This window comes from Etheostoma spectabile, unplaced genomic scaffold (assembly GCF_008692095.1).
Source record: "Etheostoma spectabile isolate EspeVRDwgs_2016 unplaced genomic scaffold, UIUC_Espe_1.0 scaffold58, whole genome shotgun sequence".
Lineage (NCBI taxonomy): Eukaryota > Metazoa > Chordata > Actinopteri > Perciformes > Percidae > Etheostoma > Etheostoma spectabile.
In genome coordinates this window covers 217,837-228,292 of record NW_022605629.1, presented here as the reverse complement: position 1 = coordinate 228,292, position 10,456 = coordinate 217,837, and the positions used below count along the sequence as shown (strand labels likewise).

The window sequence follows — 10,456 nt, the reverse complement described above, 5'->3', positions numbered from 1 at the left end:
CACACACACACACACACACACACACACACATACAACTAGCAGTTGATGCACCAATGTTTCATGTGTCTACTGTTTTATCAGTGCTTGGTTACGTATGTAAAGCTTAACACTGCATGCTCTGACATTCTTTTCCATCTGACTAATTTATTTAGGTTTTCATTAAGCCTATAAGGTCTCTGTTAAAATGTAAAAATTAATTGGGAGCAATGTTCTAGTCGAGTCACCAGCTGTCGAGTTTGAGTCCCTAATCACCAGTGTTCGAGTCCAGTTCACCAAAGAAGTCACAGTTGAGTCACTGATACCTGAGTTTGAGTCCAAATAGCAACTCGAGTCTGAGTCCAGGACTCAAGTCCTCCCTCACTGAGTGTGAGATATTTTCACTTTTTATAACTTTTTTTCTAATGTAAAGCAACCACGTATTTTTGTTGAACTATGTTTGTTTGAGTTCACATGTTTGCTCTAAATCTTTCATCTTTAACCGTAATCTCTAAAAAGATGATGTTTTCACAGGTTAGCAGTTTAGCATGTGTGTCCCAGTGCCTCACTGTGGCAGGGTTTTCTTGTACCTTTTTGTTTTTGACTTTTGGTTGTCATTTTGATTCAACTTGCACAATCCAAGTGAATCTGCGTGTGATTTCACAACAGAGTAGCTTTCAGGATTTCTAATGAGCCTGTCTCTAAAAGACATCGGAGCATGAAGTATGTAAAGGTCTTTAATCAGCTCTGTTTGCATGTTTGTGCAGCCCATTAGAGGCAAGACAAACAGCACAGTCTCAGCTACAGCTCATTTCACTCCTGCTCTATAAATTCAGTCTAATTTAGATTCACGGTCTGCAAAATGTTCAAAGAATTTACCAGGTTACTCACTTCCATAGAATACTACTTTGTTTCTTTTAAATGTTCCTTTCACTAAATTAGTGTTACTTATTTGGGTTAAATTGATTCATTTATTTGGCAAAAATTTAGTACAAAGCTCTCACAGCCAGACTTACTAGAATTCTTTCTTTTCACGTCACTTTCTACTTCTACTCCACTACATTTCAGAGAGAAATATTTACTCCACTACTTTCATCTGACAGCTTTAGTTACTTTAAAAATTCAGAGTTGGTAGTAGGGTTGGGCAATATATTGATATTATATCAACATTGATACATGAAGCTAGATTGTCTTAAATTTTGGATATCGTTATATATGTCGATATATGACATATATCGATATATGACAGTGTTTTTAAACGCTACATTACAGTAAAGGGATGTCATTTTCTGAACTTACCAGATTTACTAGCTGTTTTATTATTTGCCTTTACCAACTAAGTCATTGTAGCCACGTTATTAATGATTATTTATCAAAAATCTCATTGTGTTAAGATTTTGTGAAAGCACCAATAGTCAACCCTACAATAATATCGGCAATATCGACATTGATGCATTTGGTCAAACAAATTATGAAATTTGATTTTCTTCAATATTGGCCTGCTCTAGTTGGTAGGGACATGTAGTTTATAAAATACAATGTTTTATTATAAATTACACTACCCAACAATATAACGGCCTACAAGTCCAGCTGGATTGTTTAGATGAATAAAAACAGAAATGTTTGGATCGTTTCCGGTTTCTAAAATGTGTGGATTTTTCTGCATTGAGACTTTTACTTTTAATACTTTAAGTACATTTTCCAGGTGATACTTACAGTGCCTACTTTTATTCGAGTAACATTTTCAATGCAGAACTTTTACTTGTAAGAGTATTTTTACAGTATGGTAGTACCTTTACTCAAGTAACTGAATTGAGTACTTCTTCCTCCACTGCTCACAACCGAGGAGCGTCCTGCTGTACTTTCATTGATCTGGCAAAGCGGGTACATAAGTACCATGCAGGTGCCTCCAATCCTTTGAAATCTCTTTCTGCATGTGTCGGTGCCACACAGCTCAATACGAGTCCTCTACTTCAATCGCAGCCCTAGGAATAAGACGCAGGAGCACGGCGTCTACAGGAAGCTGGTGTGATGTGCCACATAATTACACAAGTCCAACAAATGAACCTCTCCAGGGTGAAGAAAGATTTGCTTTTGTTCAAAGATTTTCCGACATCTCTGTGAGTGCTAACAATTACTTCTTTGGTAATAGTTTTATCTATCTTATCGAACTATTTTCTTTGCCCACTTTTTGGCAGTGTGGTAGTTTGGTTTAAGTTTTACTATTATACCACTAAATAATACTGATGATAAGTAACGAATGTGGATGTTAAACATTGATGTTAAAGCCATAGCTCTTTGTCCTTCACACACAGGTGACTTTATAAAAATGTGACATAACAGGGTCTTTACAGTCCCCAATTGATTGACAATAAATTAATAAGCAGCTATTTTGATAATTTGTCATTTAAAGGTCCCATGGCATGAAAAGACATTAGTTCCCCCAGCCTGCCTATGGTCCCCCAGTGGCTAGACATGGTGATAGGTGTAAACCGAGCCCTGGGTATCCTGCTCTGCCTTTGAGAAAATGAAAGCTCAGATAGGCCGATCTGGAATTTTGCTCCTTATGAGGTCATAAGGGGCAAGGTTACCTCCCCTTTCTGTGCTTAGCCAAACCAGCGAATTTGATCCCCACCATGAGAAAGAGAGAGAACTCATGGCTTTCAAAATAGCAAAGTGGCAGTTGGTCAGCCCCCCCCCCCCCCCCACTAGGGAACCACTAAGATCATAAAAAGAGGATTCAGATAGAGTATTAGGGACCTCTAAGGTCTATATAAAAGAGACTTCAGATAGAGTATTAGGGACCTTAAGGTCTATATAAAAGAGACTTCAGATCAGTATTAGGGGACCTTAAGGTATATAAAAGAGACTTCAGATACAGTATTAGGGAACCAATAAGGTCTATATAAAAGAGACTTCAGATACAGTATTGGGGACTTAAGGTCTATATAAAGAGACCTCAGTACAGCATTAGGGACCACTAAGGTCTATATAAAAGAGACTTCAGACACAGTTTAGGGACACACTAAGGTCTATATAAAGGACTTCAGATACAGTATTAGGGACCACTAAGGTCTATATAAGAGACTTCAGATACAGTATAGGGGACCATAAGGTCTATATAAAAGACTTCAGATACAGTACTAGGGGACCACTAAGGTCTATATAAAAGAGACTTCAGATACAGTATTAGGGGACCACTAAGATACTCAGATACAGCATCCAAAAAGCACCATGTCATGGGACATTTAAGAAAATAAGACTGATATTAGATGGTTGGCTCTCCTCAAATTGGATTATCTTAACATTATTAGAATGTGATCATTTTTGTCACATTGAGCTGTAGGGCATTTTCCATTGTTTTCTGATATTTTATAGATTTAAAATTAATCAACAGATTGGGAAAGCAATGAAACATTAATTTCTATTAAATAATGATTATTAGTTTCCTCCCTAGCTACATTTTGTGATGGATATTTGGCATTTTGGTGCGTGCGGGAGAGTAAGAGGCAATCACCATTCTCTCACGGGCTGCGTCAGAGAATCTCCCTAGAATTTCCATGCACATGGGATGGATGAAAATTGAAAATGTAGAAAGGGAATGCTGGTCTGATTATTATTATTATTATTATTATTATTAATATTATTATTATTATTATTAGAGCCTTACTGATTGTCGTTTAACATAAAATGAATCATCAATTAGAGGCATGAGATAATCAATTATTAAATGCCAGTTGGTAACATCTGTTGGTGTCTGCTTCTCACATGTTTGGATTTGCTGCTTCTAATTTTACATATTTGATTATTAATTGAAAATTTGGAGGTTTTGGACTGTTTGTCGGACAAAACAAGTAATTTGAAATTGTCACGTTGTGCTTTGAGAAGTTGTAATTAATCGACAAAGAAATTGACTGATTAATTCATATGAAAATAATCCTTGTAGCCATATTTATTATTGTAAAAAAAATGAATTTATAGACGGACATAGGATCACCTCGACAACTTGGCGTAAAATGGGCTCCCTCAGTATTTTGTGCTCTATTAAACTGATGCATAGGAGATAAGTGAGTGATACGTTTATTGCACTACTCTTAATAAGGCAGAACATGGCGATTTAATCTCTCTGGGTGTATTTAACCTAGTGCTGGAGCAGCCTTTACATTAATGTGACAGCTAACAGCTCAGAGTTGTGCCGGGTTGGGCGCGTTATGCAAATGTCCCTGCCAGTGTTGTGACTTGTACGTTAAAGTTACTCGTGTATGAAGACATGAGACTGACATGTACTCTGACATCACATTAAAGGACATTTTATTTTCGAAGGATTAAATATATATATATATATATATATATATATATATATATATATTTATATTTATATTTAAATATTTATATATATATATATATATATATATATATATATATATATATATATATATATATATATATTTTAAAAGGAAATTTCAACAAAACACTCAACCCGTTGGAAAGGGATAGGTAGAAGCCCTAGGCTTATAAGGTCCTAATATCCCCCCCCCCCACAGTCTTAACCACATCGAAATCGCAGTCAAACAAAATCAATCAAATAGACCATTTTAAATAATACAAAAAATCCTACTCCAATTGTAATATTATATTTCAACATATTTACAGTTTGTTTGATCAATTCATTCAGACTATTCCACAAAAGCCCCCCACAAATCAAAAGTAGAGTTATAACCTATCTATCTGTCCTCTCTACATTAAATTTACATGGAAAAGGTGCACATCTGAAAAGGGACTTTAACCCTAATAATAATTGCAATAATAGTATTACATTTATCATAGCTGAGATAAATCTAGTTTGCTGGCAAAAAGCTTGTACTGAGCTAGATCACAGACTAAGGACCCTGGCTAGGCCTCAGGCTGCTGAGCTGTGAGCATGACTAGTTTATATACTAACAGTGGATTTTTGAGGCAAGGTCAAATAACCCATTGTACACAAAATACAACAAATTGCTGTATGTTATCCATTATGTTCATGGTCTGGCTGAGGGTGTGACCGGGAGGTCGTGGGTTCAATCCCCAGACTGGCAGGATAATATTGGGTGGGGAAAGTTAAAGAGCAGTGCTTGTCCCTCCCTCATTACCACCACTGAGGTGCAGGTCCTTGAGCAAGGCCCTTAACCCCCAACCGCTCAAGCTGCTCAATGGCAGCAGATCAGACTGTGGTTGTACTGGGCACATGTGAATGTGTAACTGTGTGAATGTGATCAGGGTGTTCCTGCAAAAGAAAGGCATCTTCTCAGTGAACATCCCAGAATAAATAAAGGTAAAGTAAGTAAATGTGTGTGTGTGTGTGTGTGTGTGTGTGTGTGTGTGTGTGTGTGTGTGTGTGTGTGCGTGTGCGTGTGCGTGCGCGCCCTGAAAAATGAAATGTTTAATGCAGAAGGTGCAGGTAAGCAGACTGCATGCCGGGGATGAGATCAATGTGTGGGAAGGGAAAATGTACGTTTATGTGACTGACATCGCATTCAGACACTCAGGAATGCAGCAGAGGATGTCAGAAACATTTCCCCACACATTTGTGTTAACACAGAAACTCAGATGGGTGATTTGTGTTTTGATACTTGAGGGAGAATTCAAAAGAACACTGGGAAATTTAATTTGACTAACTTTCTTCTGTTGACTGATGCCATAAATCAGAAAGATCCACAGCCAAAAGTATTTCCTGTTTTTCATTGTTTGAATTCACGTGAAACCAAAAGACACAGTCAACCCACCTGGTAGCATTTCCCCTCTGTTTCAGTCAGCGGTGGAAGATCCTTTACTTAAGTAAAAGTGCTAATCCCAGACTGTAAAAGTCATACATTGAAAATGTTACTTAAGTAAAAGTATGTAAAGTAAGAATCATCAGAAAATATGTATTAAAGTAAAAGTACTCAATGCAGAAATATTCCCACATTTTAGAAGCTGAAAACGTTCAAAAACTGTTCTGTATTTATTTAGCTAATTATTTCAGCTAGACATGTATTGTTGGCAGTTTAATTTAACATATTTTGGAAACTACATGTTTTTTTGTGCACATATCTTAATATGTAAAGTAACCAGCAACTAAAGCTGTCAGAGGAATGAAGTGGAGTAAAAAGTACAATAGTTCTCTCTGAAATGTAGCAGAGTAGAAGTGGCATGAAAAGAAAAGACTCAAGTAAAGTACAAGTACCTCAGCATTTGTACTTTAGTACAGTACTTAAGTAAATGTGCTTAGTTACATTCCACCACTGGTTTCAGTAAGAAGTAGTTGTACTGTACACCCGAGATGTTAGAGAATCTTTTTTATTTTAGAGAAATAATGTCAGCGTAGATGTTTTTCTCTTATAGTGGACAAGCCTCAAGTGAAGAATTACCAGCCATAATCCAGAATGTGTGAGGCTCACAAAGGGAAAAGTATTTTGCTTTTAGTAGCCAGTTAGACTGATGGTCTTGAAGGCCGCTACATTGGGCTAATAAATGAATTTATCCCATTTCAACTCTTTTCAGTTTTGAAAAAGGCAGCGACACTCTCTTTCGAAGGATACTGTGACAAACTCCATCTTACAAACAACAACCAAACAGTTTATGGAACAATTGCAATTAGACAAAAATTCCTTTACTCTTTTAATAAAGAAGAAGAAGGCATTGCTTTATCTTACCCGGTGTCTTTCCATTTCCCTCCTAAGTGATTTAATACTAATAATAAGATTTGGTTTTCCTTCACGTCTTTTGATGGCATTGTCTGCCATTTTTGGAAATGTGTTTGTTTGCTCCATGCCGAGAGTTCGATGAGAAGATCAATAGAAGAATTTATTTTGGAAAAAAAGGATCAAAACTATTCTAAAAATGGATAAACCAACACTCGTTTGATTGATGTATTCTTTTTGACTGCACAATAAAAACAAAACATGATATTTAATTTTTTTTTTATGAAAACAACCACACACCAATTTAATCAATTAATTGTTTGTTTTTGCACATGGACTCTAACCTCTGACATATCTAACCGTTAATAGGAAGCTGGAGGCAGGAGATTGCTATCGAAGCTTAGTTTAAAGACTGGGAACAGTTAGCCTGGCTCTGTCCAAGTGTTAAAGGAAATCCACCTAATCTAAATCCATTAATTCATTTTGATATCTTGTTTGTTAAATATGTATAAAAAGCTAACTTATAGTATGTTACTGCATGTCCAAGGCCACTTCTTGGCTGACTTCCTGAAACTTTGTTGGCACTGCTTTCTGCGAAGAAAATGTGAAGGCACCAAATTGTCATAACAGTTTGACATTTTTACGAATTAAACAAACAAGCTAAAAAGTGTTAATGAATGAGTTTTAGAGGTTCTGGACAGAGCCAAGCTATAGCGGTTTCCCCACTTTCCCAATCTTTGTGCTTGGCTAGGCTAACCGGCTCCTGGCTGTATCTTCATGTTTACTATCCTTAACCATCCCAGCAAGAGTCAAAGTGCCAGAGAGGGAGCCTTTACAGAAAAATGCAAATATCAAGCAGCTATGCTACATCATTACCTGTGTAGATTAAACAAGGTAGTTGTTGTGGATATAAAATATATCCCCAGTTATTTTACTCTCTTTTTTTCTCTCTCTGCGTCCAACCCAAGTGAATTAAAATCGTACTCTGTATTTGTATGCTCGTCACATCAAAGAATCCTTTTAGGAAGAGAAATATATTGACATCCCTCTTCTATATCAAAGTTTGCAGAGCACTGTGTGTGTGTGTGTGTGTGTGTGTGTGTGTGTGTGTGTGTGTGTGTGTGTGTGTGGTGTGTGGGTTGTGGTGTGTGTGTGTGTGTGTGTGTGTGTGTGTGTGTGTGTGTGTGTGTGTGTGATATATTGGGTCGTTTTGCCCCCCAGCCTGTGTCCCTTTGTGTGTGATGGCTGTGATTTTAGCATTTTAGCATTCTTCGGTTATAGAATGAATATGTGAACATATGCTTAAGAGAAGACTGACTGAAGTCTGGTAGCACAGCAGCTCTCCCCCCCTGCCACAATCTCCAGCACAAGCCCACAATGTCTCAATAACCTTCAAAGTATCCCCTCTCAGTATCTGCGTCGTCTGTCTGTGCCATCCGCATGCTGCACGCATCCACAGCTCCGCGTGACAAAACACTCTGAAATGTTGTACTCTAAATTCCCTCTCCGTGCATTTGTAGTGGAGCTCTTCGCCAGATTAAGTTTAATTCCAAAAGGAGATATCCACCATTTAAAAATAAAATAAAAATGCTGCACCCTGCCATTGCAAAACGATTGCTTTGCCAGGAAGCAGAACTCACTATGGATTATCCCTGAATACTGTATGAGCAAAGTCAAGACCTTTTGTTGATGAAAAACGTTTGTGTTGCATACAATCATTGCCTGTTAACATTTTTTCTATGTAATTAAATGAAATGTTTGGAAGGAAGCATTTTCCCTGATAGCGTTTTTCATACCTTGAAGGGAATTCTTCTTTTCGCCTTCTGGTTGAACTGCAGGCTTGCCGTGTCTGTGCACACAGTGTGTACAGTGTGAGTGTCTTTGACAGCTATGGCCTCATTAGAATGCAACGTTTTACTTACCAAGCCTGTATTACACAATCTAAATATTTGTTCACATTCAGCAGTTTTTCTATGTCCACAAATCTCTGTAGAGAGGATAGCACTGAGAAAAGTCAGCTATTGGTTGTTTGCACTTAAGGTGTTTCATAATTGAAATGTCCAAATCAATCAGAGCAACAGGTTGAACAATGTACACACAGTGTCTTTCAGTTAGCGGAAAAACAATATAACACAGTGTGAGATTTAACATCATTTAATAATAATAAGATTAATCAGCAAAAATGTTGCTAGTCTTTTACATTTCTTGACGATTGCTTACACACGTGTTGCGGAAAGTGGCTCATTGCGTCTCTTAAACTCTTAACACAAGCCAAATAAGTTACATCCCTTGGTGATACGTTTCTCACTTCTGTGTCAAGATGAAACTCTGAAATCAAAACATAACAATCCTTTTTTTAAATGGCATTGATACACACATGCACTACTTGAATTACCCTTTTCAAAGCTGCAACACACTGATGTACTTTATACAAAACACTGCTCTCTTTGGCCCTTTTGTATACCTATTTTCTCATATAGGCTTCTGTGAAAGATCGTTCCAGTACAGAACATCTACTTACAATTCAATGAATGCAATAATAGAAAGGCTTCAGAAAAAAATAGTTTTTTCCCATTTCAGCATTTTACAAAAAACATACAAAGAAAAGTAGAATTACAGTACAGTAATCAACACAATACATTATGTTACTGGAAACAAACAATAAAAAATTGCACTAAAATTACGTTGCCATGGTAAAGAAAAAGGGTTTTGTAAATGATGGGGAGGATGGTTTATGGATTCCGCCTTCTGTTAGGGTCTGGCCAAATTACCTCATTGCCCTGGCCAGGCAACGGGGGAATATATGGCCTTGTGTGCAGTATCCAGCCCTGAACTGACCCCACCTTAATGTCTCTGCATGCCTCTTCCATTGCTTGCAGAAGAGGCATGCAGGCATGTGGTTGGCCGTTGTACATTTTGCAACGCCAAGCTGAAAGAAGAAATGGGGAGGAAGGGGCCAAGTATGTTTGTGAAGTTACAGTATTTTGTGAATCAGTCCCAGACCAGAGCAGCCCAATGGAAACATTATCTCAACCCGGGCTACTGTGTGTTTTTTTCCCTGTACAACTACATTATGTAGTGCATCCAGAATGTGTGAAGTGATTATGTGTGCAGTATTGTAGGGACCTAGAGTTGCACGGTGATGGAGAACTCCATGCACACTAATGGTGGCACACAAGGTGATCTTAAGTTTGGGTTTGGTGCCCATGTTAAAAAGTGTTTTGCATTTTTAAGAGAAGTGTTTTCCCAATGATTGCAAGAGTTTTCATTCTTGAACACAGTTTCTATTGTAAACTTTCTAGTCTAAATGTGTTGCTGAATTGCAAACTAAGACCCCCTCCCATTCAGACATGTTTCCAGCCGACCTTGCCCTAGGCAAACCAATCACGTTTGTCTAATGTGGGACGGGTTTAAGACCATGACTGACAAGAGTCCTGTTGGTCCGTCAAGCCAATGTTAGGAGGCTTTGTAGAATGGTGGACATAAAAGCAGAGACGGTAGAGAGTGGAGTTGTTTGATGATTTAATACTAACAGTAAAATATACAAAACAAAAGGAGTCCTGGAAAAGCAGGCAAAAAATGAAATCCCTAATATAATTCAAGTCAAAAATAGAAAGTACAGCAACAGGAACAGTGAGACAACCGGGAAGACACCAAACACACAATCCAAAACAGAAAAGCAATACAATGATCTGACACAAGACAAGGGGAACACAAAGACTTAATACACACGGTATTGATGAACACAAGGGCAGGTGAAAGACATCAGAAAATAATAAAGGCGGGAAAACAAAAAGGCAAGGCAGCTTTATTTGTATAGC

At 37.6% G+C, this 10,456-nt stretch overlaps 1 protein-coding gene and 1 long non-coding RNA gene across 7 annotated transcripts in view; one reads left to right on the top strand and one right to left on the bottom strand.

Moving 5' to 3' along the window:
• LOC116686951 (uncharacterized) overlaps positions 1–1,807 on the bottom strand; it is a 3,077-nt gene extending 1,270 nt beyond the window's left edge. Inside the window, exon 1 of the long non-coding RNA XR_004331433.1 lies at positions 1,797–1,807. This is a non-coding gene — a long non-coding RNA (uncharacterized LOC116686951). The remainder of the gene's footprint in view (positions 1–1,796) is intronic.
• The window catches only part of slc4a11 (solute carrier family 4 member 11), a 156,939-nt gene that overhangs the window by 58,560 nt on the left and 87,923 nt on the right, over positions 1–10,456 (top strand). The window lies entirely within an intron of this gene.